Below are 6,940 nucleotides of genomic sequence, written 5' to 3'. Positions count from 1 at the left end.
GAAAATCTGCATGATAAAGTAGGACCCCGACTGAATCCAAAGGGGAAACACAATCGTTGACCATAAACAGTTTAATTTCACAGCCGTAAAACTTACTGCAAACCAGGATGTGAGATGATTTTGTTCTGCTGCGTCCATAACAACCAATCGCAGCTCGGCGTCCATAACAACCAATCGCAGCTCGGCGTCCATAACAGCCACTCGCAGCTCGGCGTCCATAACAACCAATCGCAGCTCGGTGTCCATTTTACCAGCACTCATATGAAAGCAGAGCTGTGATTGGTTAGATGTGGCATGAACATTGTTGCATCTAGAGGGACTGCTTACTACAATGATCCTCCAACCTACAATGGCCCCGACATACAATCATTTCACCATACAATGGCGGCATCATCATACGATGCTTTTATATTTCGGGGCCATTGCATAAACGGCTATCCGGCAGCGCTGACTGCTTCAGCTGCCATCAGATAGTTTAATGTGCTCCGGTGAGTCACTCATCTGTCCCCAATGTTCCAGACCGTCCTCTTCATGCTCCGCAGCATGGCCATCGCTCTCCTTCGTGATCACGTCGCTGCACACGCCCCGATGAGTGCTTACCCGCAGCCATGACAATACTTTTCCCAGCACCGCTTCTCCATCGCTGCGGGGTGTCGGTGGCGCTTGTTAGGAAGAGCGGCTCCATTAGCAGCTCCCGAAGTGGCAGCCCGGCTGGAGCTCTTCCAGCCAGCCTGCTCATGTCCCCGGGCTCAGAGCCATGCGGTGGCTTGGCAGGCGCTTCCATAGTGCACTGCTTCGTCCCATCGCCACTCCAGGGACTAACCACATGTGTCCTGCACATGCTGTGGGTGTCCTAGCCCATGTCACTGGTTCATGTGGGCAGCACAGGGCTCCTTCCTCCACCTTTTCTACCCTGTTTAGTTGAATAAGTCTCTACTGCTGGGGTCTCAGATCATTTGGTGCCCTCTTGTGGTCAGTAATTGAATTGCCCTTAATGTCTATTGCTTTTAGCATCCAATAGCAATTCCTTGCCTGTAAGATCTGTTATCAGATTAATTTCTGCCCGGCTTCTTTCAAAGGTCTGTATATGGGGTCCCCTTTATTTGCTTCTGTCACCTTGTATGGGACCTGATATGGCAAATTCCATTGAGTTGCTTGAGGGATACCTATTTTCTGCTGGTTTGTCGGGAGCGTTGGAGATCCGCCGTAGCAGGTTTTTGCCAGGGAGCTCACTATTCCTTGGAAGATTCTGGGGATAGTCAGTGAGTGTTCTTTTCTACCGCTGGGTGCCGCACTGTCTGCCCTCGGCCGAATTCCAGTTTCCCCCCCCCCCCCCCCCCCCTTTACTGTGGATAGCACTGGCTAAATGCCCTTGCAAGGGCATTGGCTTTCCTGGTGGACGCGAACGCTTTTGCGGTTCCTTATGTTCACTGGTCATCCTTCAAGGGAGTGTGCTTGTAGTGTGCATGCAAGCTTTCCCTCCACTTTCTGCCGCAACTAGTGCTCTGGTCCCCACGTCCAGTGCGAGGTGGGCAGGGATTGGACCTGATATATGCTGGACTGTAGACTCTTCTGTCAATAATCTCACAGATGCCGCGTCAGTGGCTGGATTCTGGTACCCCACTACTAGTGCGAGGTGTCTGATGAAGTCACTTTGGCTTTCTCGTATGGGTCGATGGAATACAACAGACAGTGGTCTACATGGTTTCCTCTGCCGTCTGTCACACAACTGATGTATCTGCGGCTGGAGTTCCCCTCTGTATGAGGTTTGGAGTGGACCAGCGACCAGCAGGTCCTATGGACCCCATACGAGGTGACGGGGATACAATCCATGGCTTCTCAACCTCCCCCGCTCTCCCAGGGTGGTGGGGAAACTACCCATGGCTTCTAGGCCTCCCCTCCCTCCCACATGCAACATAGGGGCAAAGTGATCATCTCTCTGGCTGTCGGCCCATTTTCGCCAGCGCCTGGAAGTGTGGTGTTCAGACTGTCAGCGCCGTTTCTGCCACGGTCGGTCTCCCATCTCAGGGCTGCCGCGGGCATGGTCAGGTTCCCGTACAGCACGGCTGGTGTGAGGAATCTGGATGTTTGTCCCTCCAGTAACGTGGGACTGCATATCTGCATGGTTTACTATGTTGTGTCCACTGCCATACACTTCCCACACTGTTGACGGAAGTTCAGGTAACCCACTGCCAAGGGGTAGTTTCGAGTAAGTCGCCCTTAGTAGCTCACTTGCCCTGTACAATGCACCACATACTGGTTCGCAGGATTCTCTACTTTACCAGGCCCCTCTCTACATGCCCGCTGCTCTCATGGCTGGTGACCCACTTTCAGTGTGTGGTTCCGGATGCGGGACCTGGTGTGGCCATGGTCCCTATGCCATATAGCCAGACTGCATGGTTTCACCAGGTGACCTCCCCCATTCTTGCTGCTGCTCAGGTAGCCTTGTAGCACTGAATGTGATTCAAACACTTGGTTCAAGACCTCGATGTTCCCTTTAGTTCCTGGATAATATATTGCACTGATATTGACTAAAGATAATGAAACTCAACTTTTATTTGATTGCGATTAAATATAAAGTGCACATTTCATAACTACGGCCACAATCTACTACCGACTAATATAGCGTATCTGGGCGTAGTGAATAATTTGCTTTGATGTCAGCAATCAATTCAATTAGTATCCATACATGGCACTCACCCCTAGCAACAGTATAGTATTGCACAGTTCCCTTTATTGCTATGTCCAAGCAGTTGGATGTCTTCAGATTATTGCCCCATTCCCTTATGCAGAGTGTTTAGCTAACACAGTTCTTGTGTGATACCGAGGTTACTGATAATGACCTTGTTCACATTAGTGATTCACTTTGCGTTTTATGGTGTTTTAGGGTTAGGGTACCCACAGGCCTCTACATCATAGTGCTCCTGTGTATCATAGCAATTGGTCATAGACAAGTTCACTCTGACCACAGTCTATATATAAGGTGCTCGTACATACATGTTGTTCCAATATTCCTAAGGTGCAGTGCATGTATGGATGATTGAAACACCTGTCTCCCAGGTACTTGCTTCACCGGTCAGGGTTTTGAGTGTAGAGATATTCAGTTGCGATTCAACGCGTTTCATTGTCCGTTCATCAGTAATCGCTGACAAAGTTTAATAAAAGATGGCGGCCGTGCCCTCATGCAGCCTTGGCACTCCTCTCTGGAGGATTTTAATAATGTATGGCTCGGCAACAGCAAGTCTAGCCACTGTCTGGGTCCTGCCATTGCTCTTCTCCCTCGGCACAATCTCCTTGGAAGGGTGTTCATCCTGCTCTTTGACAGTGTTGGTTGCGCTACACTGAAACCAGTCTTCTGGCGTAACCTTGTGCCCAGAACCGGGGAGTTCCAGCCAGGTAAAATTTTTTATTTTATTAAAAAATTTTTTTTAACCCTTTCCCATCCTGACGGGATGTTCGGAGTGCTCCGGTTCGCTCAGACCGCTGGGGTCCAGGATCAGTTAGTCTGCTTGTCTCGAACACTGTCCTAGGATGCTGCGGCGTGTCTTATTTTCTAGGTCTGGTCCTAGGTTCTTTGGGACTTAGTGATGGATGAGGTCTCGCGTATGTGTAGCGATCTTGCCCAGACTTCTTCGCAATCTTTGTGGGGCGGTCTTTCTGTACCACTTTTTTTTTTTTTTATTGTCTCGACACATAACTGTCACCCAGAGCATTTCATGGACGTTGGGTTTACTTACCCTTCAGGTGTAAGTCGGCAGTGATTCACTGAGGTAGCCTGTGGGCTTACCTTTCCTTTCATGCTGGCTCTGGTGCTCAGAATAAGTCCGGCCGGACCGGGCTTTATCAATCGAGTGCAGAGCACACAGATCAATGGGATTATATGTAACTCCATTGATCTGTATGAGGAATTAAATGATTCCTCCTAAAAGTCCCCTAAGGGGACTAAAAGTGTAAAAAAAAAAAAAACCTATAAACCCTTCAAGTTTAAGTCTTCCCCCCCCTTTCCCAAATTCCATATAAAAAAATAAACTTCACAAAAATAAACATGGTATAGCCACATGCATAAGTGTCTGAACTATAGAAATATATAGTAAATTAAACCGCACAGTCAATGGCGTATGCGTAAAAAAAACTACAAAATTGCGTATTTTTGTTCCTTTTTCATACCATAAAAAAATTATCAAAAAAAATGGTACCAATTAACTTCAGATCATGGCGCAAAAATGAGCCCTCATACCGCCCCATGCGCGGAAAAATAAAGTTACAGGGATTAGAGGACAATTTTAAATGTAAAAATTTTCGTGCATGGAAGTATATATATTTTTTTTCCCCAAAAGTACGACAATTAAACCTATATACGTAGGGGATCATTTTAATCGTATGGGCCTACAGAATAATGGTAAGGTGTCATTTTTACTGAATTGTACGGTGTAGAAACAGAAGCTCCCAAAACTTACAAAATGGTGTTTTGGCTTCAATGTTGTCACACAGTGATTTTATTTTTCAGTTTTGCCGTACATTTTTGGGTAAAATGATGTCACTACAAAGTAGAATTGGTGGCGCAAAAAATAAGCCTCATGGATTTTTAGGTGCAAAATTGAAAGGGATTTTAGAAGGTGAGGAGGAAAGAAATAAAGTTAAAAAAAACAAATGCTTGGTCCTTAAAGGGTTAAATAAAAATTATTTTTCAACATAAAAATATCTTAGAAAACCCCTTTTTACTCATTAAAGGAAAAAACTCACAACATTGAAAATAAGTATCTGTAATTGGTCTTGGCTTTTTTTTTTTTATCATGACATCTCTAGTAAGAACAATAAAGAAATGCAAAGTGAACGTAACCTGAAGGCTTCACATTGGCGCTATACCTTAATTGTGATATTTTAGGCCGCTTAATTTCCTCACTAATATTTCTGTAAAAAGAATTTACTTGGAATATATCCAAACTGCACCTATCCAGGCACCAACCCAGTTAGGAGTCTCAGTGGTTTAGGCTTCTGGACTGTAGTCAGGTGATTAGGTTCCTTGTATCAGGTGAATTGCAGTGTTCAGACACCACACCCTCTCTCTGCAAAGCCAAAAGATTCATGGGAAATGAAGGCAGAAAGAGAATCACTTCTGTTGTGAAGCAGAAATCAAAATGGCTGAAAACTCCACGCCTGCCAACAGCTGAAACAGGCAATACACAAGAACCTCTATATTATTCTCTAATAACTGAGGCTGCCACTATGTAATGGACTAAATGTTCCTTCCGAACACTGTGCTGTGGGGGTTGGCCAGTCCCCCATGATGTCACAGCCACCCCCCCCCCCCCCCCTCTGCAAGGCAATGGGAAGGGGCATGATGACAGTCATGCCTTCTCCCATAGACTTTGAGGGGGTGCGACCAACCCCCCACAGTGCAAAAACAGCCAAATGTTTACACTTAAGTGCAAGATTGGGAGCCGTGCAGACCAGCGGACTCATTATCACAGACACAACAGGGAGTCTACTTTAATGTTATCTCTAGTGGGGAGAAGAAACTATAAGATTCACTGTGTGTTTTAAAATCATCCTGAAAGATGTTGGGAAATCCTAAAATAGCTTTAAAGGGGTTCTCCACCATAAGGTGATTTTGCACTTACAGTGGGGGAAAAAAAAGTATTGTCAGCCACCAAGCTAGATGTCTTTTTATACCGCTAACAAGTTCAGTCACACTCCAAACTCCACTATGGCCAAGACCAAAGAGCTGTCAAAGGACACCAGAAACAAAATTGTAGACCTACACAAGGCTGGGAAGACTGAATCTGCAATGGGCAAGCAGCTTGGTGTGAAAAAATCAACTGTGCGAGCAATTATTAGAAAATGGAAGACACACAAGACCACTGATAATCTCCCTCGATCTGGGGCTCCACAAAAGATCTCACCCCGTGGTGTCAAAATGATCACAAGAACGGTGAGCAAAAATCCCAGAACCACACGGGGGACCTAGTGAATGACCTGCAGAGCTGAGACCAAAGTAACAAAGGCTACCATCAGTAACACACTATGCCACCAGGGACTCAAATCATACAGTGCCAGACGTGTCCCCCTGCTTAAGCCAGTACATGTCCGGGCCTGTCTGAAGTTTGCTAGAGAGCATTTGGATGATCCAGAAGAGTATTGGGAGAATGTCATATGGTCAGATAAAACCAAAGTAGAACTTTTTGGTAAAAACGCAACTCCTCATGTTTGGAGGAGAAAGAATGCTGAGTTGCATCCAAAGAACACCATACCTACTGTGAAGCATTGCGGTGGAAACATTATGCTTTGGGGCTGTTTTTCAGATAAAGGAAAGAATGAACGGGGCCATGTATTGGGAGATTTTGAGTGAAAACCTTCCCTCGGCAAGGGCATTGAAGATGAAATGTGGCTGGGTCTTTCAGCATGACAATGATCCCAACACACACCGCCCCGGGCAACAAAGGAGAGGCTTCGTAAGAAGCATTTCAAGGTCCTGGAGTAGCCTAGCCAGTCTCCAGATCTCAACCCCATAGAAAACCTTTGGCAGGAGCTGAAAGTCCGTGTTGCCCAGCGACAGCCCCAAAACATCACTGCTCTAGAGGAGATCTGCATGGAGGAATGGGCCAAAATACCAGCAACAGTGTGTGAGAACCTTGTGAAGACAGAAAACATGTGACCTCTCTCATTGCCAACAAAGTATTAAGATGAACTTTTCTTATTGACCAAATACTTATTTTCCACCATAATTTGCAAATAAATTCTTTAACCCCTTAAGGACTCAGGGTTTTTCCGTTTTTGCACTTTAGTTTTTTCCTCCTTACCTTTTAAAAATCATAACCCTTTCAATTTTCCACCAAAAAATCCATATTATGGCTTATTTTTTGCGTCACCAATTCTACTTTGCAGTGACATTAGTTATTTTACCCAAAAATGCACGGCGAAACGGAAAAAAAAATCATTA

The sequence above is a fragment of the Hyla sarda genome, chromosome 6 (genome assembly GCF_029499605.1).
Source record: "Hyla sarda isolate aHylSar1 chromosome 6, aHylSar1.hap1, whole genome shotgun sequence".
Classification (NCBI taxonomy): domain Eukaryota; kingdom Metazoa; phylum Chordata; class Amphibia; order Anura; family Hylidae; genus Hyla; species Hyla sarda.
The sequence above is the reverse complement of the archived record's forward strand: the minus strand, read 5'-3'. Positions refer to the sequence as shown.